This window comes from Haemaphysalis longicornis, unplaced genomic scaffold, assembly GCF_048455015.1.
Source record: "Haemaphysalis longicornis isolate Haplotype H1 unplaced genomic scaffold, Haemaphysalis longicornis Haplotype H1 scaffold_11, whole genome shotgun sequence".
Taxonomy (NCBI): Eukaryota; Metazoa; Arthropoda; class Arachnida; order Ixodida; family Ixodidae; genus Haemaphysalis; species Haemaphysalis longicornis.
The window spans coordinates 108,151,852-108,171,830 of record NW_027526214.1 but is presented as its reverse complement, the minus strand read 5'-3'; positions in this window follow the sequence as shown (position 1 = coordinate 108,171,830).

Here is a 19,979-nt window from a genome sequence, read left to right as displayed (position 1 = left end):
CAAAATCACGCTGACGCGGCGCGAGGGACAAAGGCTCTCTTAACTTTTCTGTCTGACACGGGACTAACCGATGTTCTTTAAACTTGGGATCCTCAGATTTTTCGCCTAGTGCTGTAATTTTTTCTACGTTCCGAACTGATTTTATTTTCTTCTCCCTCTTATTCATTGTTGGTGCGCACTTCTCCCCCTCTTTTTTTTTCACCTCGCTATGTTCACCCCCATCTGAAGTAGCAAGCCCCGCCGTTTGTGGGGCTAACCTCTTCAGTATTCATTAAAGTTTTCTCTCTCTCTCTACTTTATTTCAGTGTATTTGTTCGACCATTAGAGCTTATTTTTAATGTTCATGTTTACAGGAATGAATACGGATACTGTTTGGTAACGCCGAATAAATATTGGCTCTCTGGAATAGTTGTACGTTGTGAAAACTAGAGGCATTGCATTAAGCAAGTTTGTAATACTTCTTTTTTTCACCTGCCGCGGTGGCTTAGTGGCTAAGGCGTTGTGCTGCTGTGCTGAAGGTCACGGATTCGATCCCAGCAGCGGCGGCCGTTTTTTTGACGGAGGCGAAAACCAAAGACGCCCGTGTTGTGAGATTTCGGCACACGTGAAAGATCCCCAGGTAGTCGAAATTAATCCGGAGCCCTTTGCTACGGCGCACCTCATAACCTGCGTAGTTTCGGCGCGTTAAACCTCATAATCAATCAATCAATTGAATTTTTTTTCAGGAAGGGCATTGCTAAGCCTGTGGATATTTTTACAGTGTAGTATATTACTTATTTGTCTGTTTTCAATTTTCTTTCAGTGTCAATACAGCCCAGGTACCCCGACGCAAACAAGGTCGCTGTGGCAGCTGCTATTAAGAAATGGCTATGCTCCGACGGTGACCGGGATGGCGGCCACACGAAGCGGAAGACACTGGACAGTATGAACTGAGCAAAATAACGAAGCGGAAGACACTGGACAGCATGAACTGAGCAAAATAAAGTAAAAAACCTAATCACCACAGGCTTTGTAAATCACTACATGTCCCTGAAAAGGGCAAACAGTGCTCTTTAAAAGGGCACAAATGCTTATGCATGCAGTACGAACTTACAGCATGTCCCATTTTTAGGAACCCATGTGCGCAATTCGAACTGAAAGCTGCTGGGGTAGGACAGCCGGGATGTAAATGGCAGAATGTCTACTATGGTTGAACGGCTAGTATATACCTAAAGTTGAACAGCCAGACTCCAGAATATGTTCAAGAGCCGCTCACCAGGAAAAGCTGACTGGCCGTACTTTGGCAAAAGCTTATGGGCCATTGATTAGACACATTTCAACGGCTGACCGTCGGCATAAGGTCAACAGCTGACCTCCTGCAAGAGTTAAACAGCCGGCCTCGGGCAAAGGTTCATCAGCCAGCCTCCGGCAAACGTTAATGGCTGATCTGTGGCAAAGCTGTACGGCCGGAGACCGTTGTGGACCCATCTGCAATGAATTGGTAAAAGGAGAGTGGCCATTGGGTGTACAGCAGTTAACTTTAAACACGCGGCAGAGGCCCACCTTTGAGTGCGCGCTTTACACTTTGACTGGAGAAAGGCCGGGCAGAAATTACCTGGCTGAAGTTCTTCGGCTGATTTTAAGCCGTACAGGCTTGTGCTGCTTGGGCAAATGCTTTCTCATAATCTATGAAGGCTATGTATAGGGGTTCAGTATACTCAGCGCACTTCTCTATCACCTGATTGATCGTGTGAATCTGGTCCATTGTTGAATAACCTTTACGGAACCCTGCTTGTTCTTTAGGTTGACTGAAATTTAAGGTTGCAGAGATTCGGTTAGCGATTACTTTGGTAAATACCTTGTATACGACTGACAGTAAGCTGATCGGCCTGTAATTTTTCAAGTCCTTCAAGTCGCCTTTCTTATGGATTAGGATGATGTTCGCGGTCTTCCAAGATTCCGGTACCATTGCGGTCATTAGGCATTGCGTATACAGGTTTGCCAGTTTTTCAAGTACAATTTCTCCGCCATCCTTCAACAGGTCTTCTGTTATCTGATCCTCACCAGGTGCTTTGCCCCCTTTCATTTCTTTCAAAGCCTTGCTTACTTCTTCGGTCGTTACTGGTGGGATGTCTATCTCTTCTGAACTACTGTCTCGTTCGGCATTATCCTGTATGTCCCGGCTACTGTACAGATCCCAATAGAACTCCTCGGCCACTGTGACTATTTTATCCCTATTTGTGATGACATTGCCTTGCTTATCCTTAAGTGCATACATCTGATTTTTCCCCACGCCAAGACGTCTCTTCACTGCTTTCAGGCTACCTCTGTTCTTTACAGCGTATTCGATCCTCTCCATATTATACTTCCGTATGTCAGCTGTCTTGCGCTTATTGATTAACTTCGAGAGCTCGGCTAGTTCTATTCTTTCAGCTGCGTTAGAGATTCTCATGGTTTGCCGTTTCCTGATTAGATCTTTCGTCTCCTGTGAAAGTTTACCAGTATCCGTTCTAGCCATAGTGCCCCCGACTTCTACTGCACACTCCGTGATAATGCGTTTAAGGTTGTCGCTTGCTTCCTGTGTCGTAAGCTCGGCTTCCTCGTTAAGGGCGGAATATCGGTTCGGCAGCGCGATCCTGAATTCTTCTACTTTACCTCTTACTGTTAGCTCATTTATCGGCTTCTTTCGTACTAGCTTGTTGCGGTCCCTCCTCAAATCTAGCCTAATTCGAGATCTTACCATACGGTGGTAACTACACCTTACCCTTCCGAGCACTTCCACATCCTGCACTACGCAAGGGTTATCGCATAATATGAAGTCTATTTCATTTTTGTGCTCCCCATTCGGGCTCCTCCAGCTCCACCTCCGATTCTCCCGTTTACAGAAGAAGGTATTCATTATGCGTAGGTTATTCCGTTCTGCAAACTCAACTAGTAGGTCCCCCCTGCTATTTCTACAGCCCAGACCATAGTTCCCAACTGCCTTGTCTCCAGTCTGATTTTTGCCTACTTTAGCCTTGAATTCCCCCATAACTACGGTATACTGTGTTTTTACTTTAGCCATTGCCGATTCCACATCTTCATAGAAGCGTTCCACTACTTGGTCGTCGTGGGTGGATGTGGTCGTGTAGCCCTGCACCACCTTGAGCTTGTACCTCTTATTGAGCATAATTACAAGACCTGCTGCCCTTTCGTTAATGATGTAGTATTCGTCTATTCGTCTATGCTCAGAGATGCAGCGATGGCGTAGAGGTAGAACACCCGCCTCGCGTGCAGAAGGACCGTGGTTCGAATCCCGGTGCCGGACAATTCCCACCGGATTAAAAAAAAATCCGCTCATTGATGGAATGGCACAAAGGGGCTTGGGGTGCGGCCTGACCCCGGCGACCATTGCTGGCAATGCACTCCCTCACCAGAGCAGGATTGGCCACCCTGGTGTAGTAATGGCCACAACCTCCCATGAATACGCCAATTAACCCTCGGCCCTTAGTCCCCAGCGGCTGCGAAGCAACTGACCACGGCGGCGGTCAGACCTGTGACGCAGCAGAGGGTGCTAAGAATCCATGGATCCGGACAGGCCGCCAATGGAATCTGAACCTGGCAACGTTTAACGCGCGAACCTTATCTAACGAAGCAAGTCTCGAGGTGTTGTTCGAGGAATTAGAGGGCATTAAATGGGATGTAAAAGGCCTTAGCGAGGCTAGCAGGCCAGGCGAAGCCCTTACGGTGCTGACAAATGGACACGTCCTATGTTACCGCGGTCCAGAGCACAGAAGAGAACTGGGAGTGGGATTTCTAGTCAATAAAAGCATAGCTGGCAACATAGACGAATGCGATTCGGTTTCCGACAATTCACGACGTGCTGAAGAGTGTAGGCAACTGGCTCGTTCATTCACGTCCCTCGAACGAGGACGGGAAAAATTCCGTCATGACGCATCTAAGCTTGACCCGGTGTTTTCTACGAACGCGCTGGTTTGGCTCTGGGCTCCAACCACACCATCGGGATTCTCAAGTTAGCTCCAATCAAAATACCATGGCCCTCATCGTATTATCGAAAGCACATCAACCGTGAATTATGTCGTGGAGCCTCTGGCTCCTGCCGCCGACAAATGTTGCCGTGGTCGAGAGACTGTGCACATGGAACGTCTCAAGCGTTGCTCCCAACCCGTCGTCAACTCGTGGGTATGAATCGCGATGATGGCGCCTATTTGTATCGGGGAAATTGTAATGAGGATGAACGGTGTACAGTGCAGTTGCAGCCGAACCGCTGTGCGCCCGAGCAGTGACAGCGTAAGAGGCATCGTGAGTGTCAGTTGAACAACCAACGTTCACGAAGACGACGATGAGCGTCAGTCTGCAGCATCGCTAGCCACAAGTGCACAAGATTAAACCGCTTCCGTTTTGAATAGTGATTCTCCCCTCTCTTCTGTTATTTCAGCTTTAAGCAACACACCCTTTTAGACTTTGTATACCCCTAAATCATAAATACTTTGGATAGTACATACCCAAGTTATTGAGAAGATGTATTGAGGTGTTGGAAAATTGTCCCTAATCGGAAGAGAATGCGCGGTATTGAAGGCCGGTGGTGCTGTGTTTTTACAAACAAGCAACAATATCTGCTAATCTTTGTTATTGTCTTTTTTTATTTCATTAGGATAAGAAATCGGTGAGTTATCAAACTACCAACCTTGTGCCATGCGGGACGCTATCTCACTCGCTTTGTCCAGGAAGGTTTGGTCATATAAAGCACTATGTTCACACGCTAAGTACAATGTTAAAACGGCAGCCGATGTCGGTTATCGGCCCTTTAATAATATTGAATTTCCACTAAGGTAGGACCTGCAGTAATGAGTTTCAATTACATGCAAAATGAACAAACTTTTTGCGTGCTTCGGTTACACTTCTTTATTTCAGGTTACTTCATTATATGTATTTAGGTTGCGTAGCACGTATGCTGCACTTGCTTGCATTCGAAGTAGTTTATTCACAAATAACCCTTTGCTAGCTATGGTACCTTATAGTTTTAGATTATGATTTTTTACTCTCACTCAAATGAAGAGGCAACGATTTTTATAGCCGCAAGAAACGAAGGTCAGTTCTAATTTGTCATTCTCTTTTTTATGTTTGTGTTTTGCTTTCTGAAAATTGATCCGCAATACTTCTATATTTTTGTGTTAGAAGGTCTACATTGCGGTACTTTTCCTCTTCAATATATTTGATTTACGTTCCTTTCTACTTTGCCCGTTATTATATATCGAAGTTCGAATATTCTTGTCATCACTTGTATATCATATACTCTAATTACTATGAAAACATTTATTTTCATCATGTTCTGTAGTGCGTATTTGTTGGTGCTTCCACATTGAACCTTCTCGATTTTTTTTATTTATGTGTCCTTTTTTTTATAATGCTAACACAATATGTGTTTGTTTTGCATGTGTAAGGCCCAATTTTCTGCCTTCTATGGGGGCCTCATGGCTATCAAAAATCAAAAATAAAAATAAAAAAGCAAATAAAAAATAAACGAATAAATAAATAAATAAATATTAATAAAATGGTTTGAATAGATGCCGTCTTAAGGAAGGTAAACCTTTTCTACTGGCACAATTCTATACACAAATTGGGCTTGTAGCAATATTTAATACAGCTACGAACTAATTTATGAAACGTATTTTCTTCTGTACATTTTGCGCTGTTGTTGTATTAGTGGATTGGTGTACGCCTTTTCAGTGCACTCTTTTTCGGTGTTTGAAGGTTTATTCCTCCTAGAAAACTGCTACATAATTTATTATCAAAGTAGTTTAAAATACACACGCTCCTCCCCTTCACAACATCAAGGAAATTTCAGCTCCTTGCGGGGTAGCCTTGCATTCCCCGCAACGGACAAGACAGCCAACACTATTACAGCCCTGGAACGTGTGCCATGCCAAGTATACCAGCCACTGGTAATATTGTCACGAAGCCAAAGATGAGCAGCCATCTTGAAGGAAAAGGACTTTTATTGGAGCGACCTTCTGCTCCCCTAAGAACTCAAATGCACACAGGCAGCGAAACAGCAGTCAACAAAGTGACGTGCGTCGGAGAGGGTCGGAGAATCGAATGCATGACGCGATGGGTGCTCTGCAGGCTTTACATTCGGTGCGAGTGTTTCTCGGACTGTCGATTTGCATCCAGAATATTTTAAATCAAAGAAGAATATTCTAGGCCAGTCGACGGTAGGGCGAAACGCTCTCCTTATCTCATTGAGATACCCGTGCGGCTTAAAAATAAGGAATGGAACATGCGCTTTACTTGGGGCACACATAACACCACCGGGCGCAGCTGGGACGTAAAAACAAACCATAAATAAACAAACCTAATGCATGGTTCGCGGCTATACCCCCGTAAAAGAGTGCATGTACCCGATGATAAAATACAACGACACTCCGAAGAAGCAACAACAACAAAAAAGTCCATCATCTTGCGTAGTAAGATTTGAGGTGAACCACGTGGACGACTTCGGGCACCGTGCGTCGTCGTGATGTGGAGTCACCATCGGGGGCAACAGCATAGGTAAGTTGGCCAAAACGTTTCAATCAGGTAGGGTCCAAAATATTGCCACAGAAGCTTTTCACTGAGTCCGCAAAACCCCGCACGATCTCCAGGGTGGCACTCGGCATAGCGGCATCGGAGATTGTAGCGTCTGGCATCCACCAGCTGCTGGTCCGTAATACGAACTCGAGTTAGCCGGCGGGCCTCCTCCGCACGTTGAATGTATCGTTGGACGTCGGCGTTGAGGTCGTTGTTTTCTACTTGCGGAAATATAATGGCAAGCATCCTATTGAACCGTCTTCCTTAAATAAGTTTGAACAGTGTCATCTGCGTAGTTTCCTGGGTCGCTGTATTGTACGCAAACGTGACATACGGAAGGACTTCATTCCAAGTCTCATGTTCAACGTCGACGTACATGAACAGAATATACAGAATCGTCTTCTCAGACATTTCGTTAGTGCATGCGTTTGCGGGTGGTACGGCGTCGTTCTTCGGTGATCCGTGCTGCTGTAGAGTGAGATTCCTTGCACGAGCTCCGCAGTGAAGGCCATTCCGCGGTCGCTTCCGGGTCTGCATGCGGCAGCAAAACTGGGGTCATAAAGAACTATGCGACTTTTTGTGCAGTTCCCTCGGAAGAGGGGTGGTTTTTGCGTAGTGCGTCATTTAGCCCTTGCGGCAATACAAGCTTTCTCTCTCTCTCTCTCTCTCATGTAGTCCGTCGGCACGAGCATCCACTTGTTCTCGGATCGAGACGCAGGGAACGGGCACAGAAGGTCCATTCCAATATGTTGAAAAGGCCTTGATGTTACCGCGATTGGGTCCATAAGTTTGCGGATCTCGTCGGCGGAGTTTTTCGTCGCTGGCAGTCACGGCAGCTCCGTACGTAGTTGGTGACGTCGGTTGTAAGGCGGTGCAGTAGAACTTTGCCTTGATTTTCCCAAATGTGCCAGCTTTGCCGAGATGTCCGGAAGACGGGTCGTAGAGCACGCTTCCAAAATTTCGTCACGAAGGTCTGTGGGAATGACAAGAAGATAATTCGTTATCGTTCCGGGGCTGAATTTGTTCTTCATGAGGAAGCAGGTCTTTCCAGCTGAGCGCTGGTAGGTTGCATTTAAAGCTCCTAGGAACGACGATGTTGCATCCTTTCATGTAGTCGATTATGAAGCCTACTTCGGGGCACGCGCGCTGCGGGGCGGCAAGGTCGCTCTCCGTCACGATTTCGAAGAACGCGCTCTCTTCATCAGAGTCTTGTAGTGCTGAGTCGGCGGGGGCGCCTCACAGGCAGTCGGCGTCGAAGTGTTTCCTGCCTGATTTTTAAACGATTATAACGTCGCACTCCTGTAGGCGCAAGCTCCACCGCCCAACGCGGCCAGAGGGGTCCTTCAGTTTTGCGAGCCAACACAGTGCAAGGTGGTCTGTCACAACCCTGGACTGCCTATCATACACGTATGGAAAAAGTTTGAAATAACCGTTATGGTTGCCAGGCAGTCTTTCTCAGAGGCATAGTAGTTTTTCTCCTCCTTCGACAGACCAGGGCTGGGATTGGCGATTGCCTTTTCTCAAACGCTTTAGTTTAGGACGAGGACAGCACTGTCATAAATATTGTGCCGGACCGCGTACAGAGCAATGCGCCGTACTACTGTCTACACAAACACATGCGTTACATTCAACAGGCAGTCCAAAGGGGCAGGTTAGTGTCACTAGATAAGCTACAAAGTACTGTCACTGGGGCACGAAAGGGAGCAACGGCGGCCATTTTGGTGTTTATCAGTGTTGCCAGACTGCCACTTCTGCAGCCTCAACGCTCACTTTGACGAGGTCATTTGTAAACAACTCTGCCGAAGACGCAGCAACACGACATCTTCGGACACCCTTCTGCGGCTGAAATGCTGCGAAGCGCGTTATCTTTGAATCACGTTCGGAACGACGGCAGTCGTGCCCTGCCGCAGAGCAGGGCGGACAAGCTGAGAATGCCACAGTTGACCGACAGAAAATGCATCAGCAACAAAATGGCGGTGCCCATGAACCGTCGCACCGTAAACAAATGTCACATGATGCGAACTGACCAATGATCGCGGCGGCGGCACGGAACAATAGGAGAAGAGAGTGCCGATACTCTGTAAGCCTATCTAGTGACACTAGGGCAGATATTGAAAGGGCCAAGACGATATTTAGAAGCGTCGCAGAGGAACTGGTAGCGAGAAACAGGTCCACTACATTTCGCTGGGGCCGGTACGATGTGTGGTGCGTGGACGGGCCGGTGACTTCGGTGAGTCGACGCTAGGTGGCAGTCTGCCCGCAGAGCTCCGGAGATGTGTGCCCCGAGATGCTTCAACCCGGCGTTATGTTCAACGTTCCACCCGGCGTAGAACGTGGCGGTGCCGATGATTAGCGGCAGGAGGAGTAAGGTTGTGCTCGAAACGGGGCATCGCGGACCGCGCTCGGCATCACCTGCCCACCGCTCACTCTTGGGCCAGACCCCGGCTTCTCCAGGTGACGTCCAGGGCTGTCGTCGAACATAACCACGACGGACGGAAACTTCGAAGGAAGCGCCGGAGACGGACCTCGGGCCTACACGCCGAGGGCGCCGTCCTACTGTCGTCTTGCCCGACCGCTTCCGAGCTCCTTCCTCTTCTTTCTTGGAAGCTGCTTTCTCTTGCGCAAACGTTACGACACCGGTACCGGCGGATTGGCCACCACTCTGCACCGGCCCTTCACTACAAGCAACCACGCTTGTATGTTCGCTCCAAAAAAACCGCCCAAGTTCCCTTCAATAAACAGGCTTTTCCTTCAAGACGACTGCCTCTTTTTGCAATGCTTCATTTTTCACTTACCCGTTGAACCCTTTAGACGCAATTCTAAGAGATCACAGTAGCCCAGCAAGGGGACCGAATTACGTGTAGGCGTTTTGTGCCTTTGGCGGCCTGTGGGTCTCTTGCGGGCTCTCCTCCATAGGATAGGAAGACTATCTCGCATAATTTAAACGACTGGCACTGTACCAGGAACACGTTTGCTCGAGTTTATTTGACACTGATTTAAATACTGGTGTATGTCAATGAGCGAATCAAATTTACCGCTATTTAAAGAGGTTATAAGAATCCAAACAGATGAGAAATAGTGAAAACTGGTTGGAGGTAAAACGTATTAGTTATCCAGAACATTCTTATCATGTTCACTTCTTTTTGGCAAATAAATTGTGTTTATCACTGGTGACAAAATGACTGACCCTAAGGCAGTCATGAATCCACGATGCCACAGCGTTTCAAGGAGCGATCTGGTAAGTTTGGACGAAGTCGTGTTTCGCCACCTGGAATGCAATAAACGTATAGAAGTTCAATTCAGGCCTATGAAAAATAGGAAAAATGTGGTGCACTTACGGGATCACTTACTGTGATGCACTTACGGGATCACTGTGGTGCACTTACGGTACTGATGAGTAACGAGTGATTATCACAGATTGGGACAATTGTGGGCGTATTTAAGAAATAACGTCCAGAGATACAAATAATACAGAGTTAGCACGAAGGATATGTGCTGAAATTTCTGTTTTCTAGTGCGGTGTTTTATATCTGTGACAGAACCAGTTTAAAAAGATTCCTGAATATACTGAGGACAAAGGCCTTTGCTTAGCAGTATTTTACGGCCACGTTCAGTCCTGGTGACCTAGGATTCTTGGCAGCAATGACGGTTAACAGGTCATTGTTACACCTTCAGTGAGCACCATAGCTGATTACTTTTTCTTGCCACTGTAGTAGCAGTTGCGTTTGGAGAGATACCCTGGTTTATATTACGGAGGCCCACTTGAGACTCTGGGATAAAGTGTCGTTTTCTTTGGGAGTTTTTTTTGTGTGATTTGCTTGAAGGCTTCGAAGGGGGTATAGAATTCTGAAAACTTCTGTTTCAGCTACGAGGCTGTAGACAAGAGAGGTATTGAATGAGCCAAAAAAGACCGCAAACATAGTCTAGGTTCAGATCTCGGCTGCCCAACTCTTTGCCGCAGCTTGATCTGAAAACATTATTTTGGCAATACGTTAGCATGAATAACATACTCGACAAGTTGTTTTCTATCCACCAGCGGGAAGTTCTGCAGAGGTCGTACTGTGACGAGTTATGTTTAGGTTTAGTAATTTAGGAGAAAACCTTTTGCGTGAGCATTTATAAAATGTATTGAAGAAAAGGCATCGACGTGACTGTTACTTTTAGAAAAAATCGACAGTTTTAAAGTGGTTAAAGAGTCCGCGTTTTGAAGCGCTATCGGTGCCATCGAAACGCTGAAGCAGAATGCCAGTTGATACTCCCCGAAAAGCACGACAGTCTTTTGTTAGGTTCTCAATTCAATTTTTGCGTAGAAATACGTGTGAGCGTATCATGTGGCGTAGCTTGGACTTTTGGTTTTTGCGATAGTTATCAACTATCAGAGCATCCCAGCTTGTACGCAAGTGCTCGCTGTGAAAGTCAGAATTTTAGCAAATAAGGGGACAGGTGTTATGGACTACTAAAAACTGTTTCTTGTGCTTTTTATGCTTTTTATCACCCCGCGTACTTGGCGTTTCTAAGAGTTGACTTTTGAACAGAAGATAGAATACTGTAATCTGATACAGTACTATAAAGTAATAAAGTACTGTACGCAGTTTATATTGGCATGTTGCACCAGCCTCGTCTGAGCTACAGAACCCTCTGGGCTGGATGCGTCCCTCAGATAGAGATACACCTCAGCAAGACGCCTACGACGCGGGAGAGAAATGGACAGTCCATATTTCTCCAGTAGAACAAGGTTCAAGACATTGGAATGGTCATTCGATGAATGTATAGGAATTTGGCTGAATCGCCAATTACGTAAAGGTATTTCCTTTTGTGCACTTTTTGTGAGGTGTGCAGTATCGCTGTTTATGCTTCCGAATAAAGAGGAAGGACCACGAATGTTTCGTGTTTTTAATTCACATGATGTTTTACCGTTTTTTCGAGGTGATGACATTTCTGAAGCCTGCGTTAGGAGTGGCTGAACAAGAGTAAAGCGGAATGAGTATGTCGTTCCAGCCCCCTAAGAAGATTTCGGTGAGTACAGGCTAGGCAGGCTCTCTCACAGCAGCCTTTAGTTGCTTTAAAAACATCGCTCTCTTCTATCATGATTGGTGTCGCCTTCATCCCGCAGTGATGTAACGTCATGTGTGAAGTAGCACATGCCACAGTGCGCAGGCTATGACGGGGGCTCTTGCGGGGCCGGCGCAAACGAATGTCATCATACTGATTTTTAACTAGGAAAACCTGATAATGATGGTTGGTGTTTCATGGCGCAAGGCCAACGAGGGCAAAAAGCGCCAGAAAAGAAGTTATATAATGAAGCGAAGTGATTACCACAAAAAGGTAGGTATAAAAACATGTAAATCGGACATAGTAAAATCAATTAAAGGTAATGGTGATGGCTGGTGTATAGGGCCAGATTTGATTATGCGTGATATGAGATAAGGTTTAAAAACTTAACATCTGACAAATAATCAAACACACGTTTCACAGAAACACTGGCATCGTCACCTAGAAACAGCGATGGATGTAGTGGGATATGTTGTCTGTAGAGTTCTCTGAAGTGTTTGTGTCGTGTTGTGTGAAGTGCCTTGCAAGTTATTAGTATGTGGACTACGGATAGGCCCTCCCCGCACCTGCTACACAGGGGTCTTGGAGATCGCGTGAGCAGGTGGGAATGTGTTGCATGCGTGTGGCCTATCCGTAATCGAGCCAGGGTAACTTCGTTGTGTCTGTTGTGAGTATCAGTGGTGTATGCCCCCAAGAGTGGCTTTATAATGTGTAGTTCGTTGTCAGTCTGCTGATTCCAGTGTGCTTGCCATGTTGTGCGAAGGTGTTGTCTGATGTGTGGTTTGAGGTCGGTGTAGGGTACTGTTGTTATGTCAACGGTAGTTGTAAGGGCAGCAGCGGCCGCCATTCGGTCTGCGGTCTCATAACCTGGAATTCCAGAGTGCCCTGGCGTCCAGCACACGGTCACCTCAAGGTTTAACGCATGCACAGACATAAGAGTACTAATGAGAGTATTGACCACATGGTTTTTATACTTCTGTGAGGATAATGTACGCACAACACTTAAAGAATCAGTATAAATTACAGATTTCGGAAGTCGACTTAGAACAATATGTTGAACTAGAATAAGTAAGCCATAGGCCTCTGCCGTAAAGATACTTGTATTTTTATTCATAGTTCTACAGACATTAAAGGTGCCACCATGCGCAGCACAAGAAACAGTTGTGGCAGTTTTTGAAGCATCCGTGTAAAACTCAGCACACTTACATTTGTGCTGGAAGGACAATAAATGTTGCACGATCGCGCTTCTAGGCACTCTGTTTTTCTCGACACTTATAAAAGATACATCCTATGATATCGGGCGAAGCTGCCACGGTAGTAGAAGTTCAGTAGCGGAGGTTTTGATGGTGTCTGAGAACATGACATCAAGTTGCGACGCTTCTTCTCTTACTCTGAAAGCGAAGGGAGCAGAGACTGATGGACGATTAGTAAGAAGTTGAGATATGGATGTATCATAAAACACTGATGTAAAAGGATGGTGAGGCATTGATGAGATTTTAAAAGCATAAAGCAGGTCTGTGTAGGCTCGCTGACGTTCTAGGGTCCATTTGTTGCACTCTACATACAGACTTTCGACTGGACTAGTCCGAAAGGCACCACATGACAAGCGAAGCCCTAGATGAAGCACAGGGTCCAGCATTCTGAGGGCGGTTTTAGTGGCTGACCCATAGACAACGCTACCATAGTCCAGTCGTGAGACTATCAGGCTGGTAAAAACACGTAAAAGTAGTTGTTTGTCAGCACCAAAAGAAATGTGCGACAGAACCTTCAGGATAGTCATTGTTTTTAAGCATTTATGTTTTAGTTGTTTTATGTGTGGGATAAATGTGAGCTTTTCGTCAAAGATTATACCTAAGAACTTGTATTCTTTCTTGACAGGAATCGAGACACCATTGAGATGAATGTCTGGATCTGGGCGGATGCCACGCCTCTTGGAAAACAAGACACAAGTGCACTTCCCTGGATTAAATTTAAAACCGTTGCTGTCTGCCCAACCAGCTAGCTTGTTAACACCAAGCTGGACTCGCAGACAGACAGGTTACAAGACTTAAAGGATAATTGTACGTCGTCTACATAAACGGAGAGCAGGAAATCGACGGTGGCAATGCCTTCCTGAGGGAATTCATTGTTACAATAAAAAGGGTGCAACTTAAAACTCCACCTTGTGGCACTCCATTTTCCTGCACATGCACCCTAAAGAGTGCAGTTCAAAGTCGCACGCGAAACGTCCTTTCAGACATGTAACTAGAAAGCGTGTTCATCATGTTACCCGTTATGCCAAAGGACTTCAGGTCGATGAGGATACCATACCTCCAAGCAGTATCATACGCCTTTTCTAGATCAAAGAATACTGTCATACAGTACTGCTTATGGAGGAAAGCATCTTTTATATACGCCTCTGATGCAACGAATTGATCGTTGGTAGATCGCCCCGCCCTGAAGCCTGCCTGGCAGCTCTCGAGAAGACCATTGTACTCTAAGAAGTCACGAGTCTCCTGTTTATCATCTTCTCAAAGAGCTTACACAGGCAGCTTGTCAGGGCAATGGGACGATAACTGGTACGAGAGGAAGGGTCCTTCCCTTCCTTTAGGACAGCCACTACAATGGCCTCCCTCCAAGAGCGTGGAATGTGCCCCGAAAGCCATATTTTGTTGTACAGGTGTAGGAGTGTTTCAAGGGTGTCTGAGTGTAAAAATTGTATCATTGTGTAAGTAATCTTATCTGCACCTGGAGCTGAAGGTGTACATGGGGTCAAAGCAGCCTTCAGCTCATAAATTGAAAAAGGAGAATTGTAAGAAGTGTGCGACTTGTTGCTATCACGCAGTGACTTCTTCTCCGCAGATGTTTTGTGTTTCATGAAAGTGTTTGTGTAGTGTGCTGAGCTGGACACGTGTTCGAAGTGTTGTGCAAGCGTGTTAGCCTTGTCTTCCAGTGTGTCCCCTGTTGTACTAACCAGGGGCAGGCTGTGTGTCTGTTGTCCTTTTAGTTTTCGTATTCGTGTCCAGACTTTGTGTGTGTCAGTGGATGAGTTGATGGAAGTGAGGAAGGTGCGCCAACTCTCCCTTTTTGCCTCTCGACGCACTCGCTTCCCAAAAGCCTTTGCCCGTTTAAAAGAAATTAGGTTATCTGACGTGGGGTACCGGCGAAGGACACCCCACGCCTTGTTCTGGGCCTCTCGCGCTCGCCTGCAGTCCTCGTTCCACCAGGGCCTCCTTGGGTTGCGGGACGCACTGGAGGCCTGGGGCATGGATTTTCGGCGGCGTCGACTATGTGCGCCGTGACGAGTTGGGCTGCTTCCTCAACGTGTAGGTGTTTTATGGATGTGTGGTGTAGTTTAGATGTTTCTGCGAATGTACTCCAGTTTGCTTTTGATTCATTAAACCTGTTATGGGAAGATGGACTGCATGGGCCTTTACATATGTATGTTAAGGATGTGGGGAAGTGGTCACTACCATACGGGTCCGTGCCCACGCCCCACTCAAGACATGGAAAGAGAATTGCAGAACCAATAGCCAAGTCGAGATGTGAGTACGTATTATGTCCTAAGTTATGGTATGTAGGCTTTTTTTTGTTGAAAAGGCATTCTCCTGAAGATGTAAGAAATTTCTTTATCAGGCGACCTCGGGAATCCGTTCTGGAGGAGCACTAAAGAGAGTTGTGCGCATTAAGGTCGCCTGTTAGGATGTATGGTTCGGGCAGCTGGTCGACCAGCGCCTCGAAATCAGAGCTCGAAAGTGCATGGTCAGGAGGAATGTAAATGAAGCACACCGTTACCAACCTATTAAATATTATTGTTCGAATTGCTACAGCCTCGAGGACAGTAATCAGAGTGACCGGGTGGCAGGCTAATGATTTCCGTGCGACAATTGCCACACCTCCTGAAGAGTGTGTGCAGCCAACCCTGTCCTTTCTGAATACCATCTACCTATTTAAGAAATTTGTCTGTTTAGAATTGAGGTGAGTCTCTTGGAGACTCATGAGAGTTGGCTGATTGGCATGCAGGATATCATACACATCATCAAGATTTTTAAGGAGGCCTCTGCAGTTCCATTGAATGATGTTTTCTGTTCCCATTATTTACGTTTAAGAATGAATGGAGTGTGTGTATGTGTTCATGTATCGTCTTTCGGGGCTGTTACTCTGGGATTAGGCTTTTTGGGCCTATCTGTAGGCTTGGAAGTCGGTGGCCGCTCCTTGCGCTGCGTTGCAGTCAGGAACGGCCCGACATCCATCTCGTCGTCGGATGTCCGAGGGGTGCCCGACGGACCGGGCCCCTCGGACTTGGCCCCCCCTCGGAAGCCCTTCGTTTGAGCCGCCACCGCCGAGGGCGTCCGGGGCACCAGAGGTGGCACGGGCGGTGCGGTGACGGTGGGAGCTGGTGCGGGCCCGTGGTGTCCATCACCTCGGTACCCTCAAACGGACTGGAGGACGGGGAGACAGAGGCGGGAGCGGCACCGGTCCCGACAGAAGTGGTTTGCACCACAACCGCTGCTGCCTCAGCAAACGGCGTGGTGCCGGGTTGGGCTGCGTGAAGCAACCCAGCGGGGGGCGGGGGCGGGACCAGGTCAGACTCGCTGAACTGGGTCCCTGTGGAAACCAGACGTCGCTCCGCCCTCCGGCGAGCCGCGTCTGCGTACATCCCCACAGGGAAAGAGGCGAACCTCTTTCGTGCCTCTGGGAAGGTGATGTTCTCTGTGACCTTGATGTTAATTATCTTTTTTTCTATTTGAAATTTTTCACACTTGCGGGGGTACGCTGCATGCGGCCCCCCGCAGTTCACACAAGATAGGGTATCGGATGGACAATTGTCGCTCGGATGATCATGCGCCGCGCATTTCGCACACGTCGTTCTGCCACGGCAAGAGTTTGTACCGTGCCCGAACCGCTGGCACTTAAAACAGCGCCGCGGGTTCGATATGTACGGACGGATGGAGCAACGGATAAAACCTGCATTGATGTGTTGTGGAAGAACTGCGCGGTCAAAAGTCAAGATAATGTGCTTGGTGGGAATCTCCTTGTCGTCTCTGCGGATAGTGATGCGTCTCACGGCAGTGACGCCCTGATCCTTCAAGCCGGCAAGGAGATCCGCATCCGTTTCGTTCAAAAGATCTGTCTCGGATATCACACCCTGGGAGCTGTTGAGGCTCCGATGGGGTGTGACCCTGATGTCTAGATCAGCCAGTCTACTCTGAGCTAGAAGCTTCGTGGACTGCTGCTTGTCATTTATTTCGATGAGTAATTCACCAGACCTTTGTTCTTTGCACTTATATGATTTTCCTACTATGGCTTCAAGATACTTGCCGATCAAGAAGACTGACTGAGATGCTAGAGGGTGGGTTGGATTGAGCGATTCCATCACAAGAAATCGAGAAAAATTATCCGGTTCAGGAAATGTTAAAGATGGCAATGGTGGAAAAGATACTTCGGTGCGGCCCCTTTTCATGGACCGATCACGTTTGCGGGGGGGGGGGTTTGAAAATGCCATATAGCATAGTATAAAAACAGGGAGACTGGGGTACTTTCTTTGTTGACCTTACCCTGGTAGTCAAAGAGGTCCCGGAGCTCCCTTCCTGGTGAACAGACAGGGAGCCCTTCCGCCGGAGCTTGACCTGGGCTCCGACGGCCACCGTTTGTGGTTTCTAACCCTCCACCTATAAACACATCGCCACGGTTGGATCCAGCTTATGTTTGGGGGCTCGGGGTCCGCGGTATCGCCAGTACCGTCACCAAGATTGCTCAAGGTGGCCTGTGCGGGGAACTACGAAAACCTATTAATCTATATTGTTCTTTTATCTCGCATCCCTACCACACCTGTCAGTTTATTGTGACATCGATCAGGATGGTTGGCTTTGACAAGGGCCAATATTACAGGATAAAGAAGCAAAAGGCTGAAACTTGCTCCATTGCTTCTTGAACCGAAAAAGTTGTGTGGGCACATCTCCTTCAAACATTCTCAAGACCGCCTTTGTAAAGCTGAAAAATCTCATTCTCTTTCAATGGATTGTGTCGGGTACCATACTGTGCACGTAACAATATAAAGATTCCTCAGTAGGGTCTTTACCCTGCATTCCTCAGTTTGCGAATAAATCACAACGTTAACTACAGAATTAGTGCGGAATAAATCTTGTATATTTCCCCAAATTGAGGTTGACTGGACTGGCTGCAACAAATCCTTGTTGGAAGAAACCCTGTTAGCTTTCATATACAAATTCACGCTGGCTACCCACGGTGCCCGCAAAGGAGGCAGAGCGGCTAGGGGCCCTGGTGAGAAAAAGCAGTTGTACATGTTTGTTAGATATATAAGTATCGCGAAAAAGATCCTGTGTAGACTCTTTTGCACTTGGAAAACTACCAAGATGATACTGGCAATATTCAATGCACGTACCAGGTCCGGCGAAAGCAGCTTAGCGGTAATACTAGAGGAGCTCTCCGTCATTAGGTGGGTCAGACATATTGTTAAGCGAAGTTAGATAAAGCGAAGCAAAACTTGGGATAGCATTCTAATCAACAGTCAAATAGCAGAGAACATGAAAGACATTTTCAGCATAGGCGTGAGATTCGCGGCTGCTGTAATCCAGCTAAACGTGCAATAAAGGTGAGATAGTACAATCCTGTGCGCCAACAACCACCTCATATGATGCATCCGGAGACAGACAATACAAAAACATCAAATTGGCAATTACGAAGGCAACAACATTGCTGGCGAATGCCATGGGAGACTTCACCGCAAAGGTTGGTGAGTTTGTAATGAGGGCAAGGCCTGACAAAAATTTTTGAATCCACAATAGCAACAGTTGAGGTTGGAGTCTGCAGAGCGGAACCCGCAGAGGTAAATACACTGATGTTTATGAACAGAGCCTTCTGCAAATAATACTATAGGAAATGGACATCAAAAAGTCCCCATGTTACAACAAAGAACATTGACTTTTCGTTATTGGACAACCGAGGCATTTTGGGAGACGTAGATTCGGAGCAGCGATCGTAGGATGGTTATATGCAAGATAAGCCTGAACCTTTGAAGAGAAGTAGGAAACTCGTGAGACATAAGAAACCCTGCTAGAAGTCAGTCACAGCCAAGTCTCAGTATTATGGTGATGCTTTTGGCCTCTCGTTGGTAGGAAAATTTTGTATCGTAAACAAACGATCCCGCACAGTATACATCAGCTCTCGCCCAACACGCCAAGCGCATGAGTCCAGCTAATCCGCCGGTTTAGCGTAGAGCACACTATTCGTGTAAAGCAAAAAGCACAAAACATGCATTGAAACCGCATGAGGGATGATAAGTCACCGGTAAAAAATGGGAATACCGCACCTTGTGTTCTAGTAAAGGTTAGGTTTGCAGCTGCTTTCAAAAGGGCGGGAGTGCTGACGTCCTTCTAGGGCTAGCGCATGCGTCAGGCTAGGACGGAAATTTTGCAGCCAGAGAAGCCGAGTGCAAGCGACAAACCGCCCTTTTGAAAGCAGCTGCAAACCTAACCTTTACTAGAACACAAGGTGCGGTATTCCCATTTTTTACCGGTGACTTATCATCCCTCATGCGGTTTCAATGCATGTTTTGTGCTTTTTGCTTTACACGAATAGTGTGCTCTACGCTAACCCGGCGGATTAGCTGGACTCATGCGCTTGGCGTGTTGGGCGAGAGCTGATGTATACTGTGCGGGATCGTTTGTTTACGATACAAAATTTTCCTACCCGAGTGCAAGCGACAAACCGGCCGAGACAAGGAGAATCATTTCATACCCTTCCCCGTCAGCATGTGTAGTGCTTTACAACAGGTGCGCAGGCGATCCACTTTCGCCGGGCGGAACGACGTTCATTTTTGAAACACCTGTTCAAAACAAATTCACGCTTCTGAAAAAGAAGAGCAAAAATTGTGTTGACAGGCTAATTGATAGTTTAAAGACGGCAATTACAGAAGAAGCAGTAGATGTGGAAGAAACAACATGTAGGGAACAAACCGAAATACTAACTAAAAACAAAGCACATATTTGGCAAACGTAAGAACATAAACGTGCAAAGTATGGTTCAGCCTAAAAAATTTCATTGTTTTTAAACTGATTAAAATTAAAACACGGTGAATTCGGGGATGCAACTAAGCCAATGGTTGAGGAAACGCTGCAATAAGGGAGACGCTTGAGGGGAACTAGAAAGAAGCCAACCATCGGCAAGGACACGATGTGCGCACTCAGAGAAAGCAGGGTAACATTACGCACAGCTTGGCCATTATAATATAGGTATAAAAACTATTCTACACTACGCTGCATGGCAGCGATCTAAAACCAGGGGAAAGTACCTCGAGCACAAGCTCAATTTTCGTTTTCCGACTAGTAACTAAAATTGAATTGGAAAGGTTCTCAAAGTCATAAAAATAAAAAAAG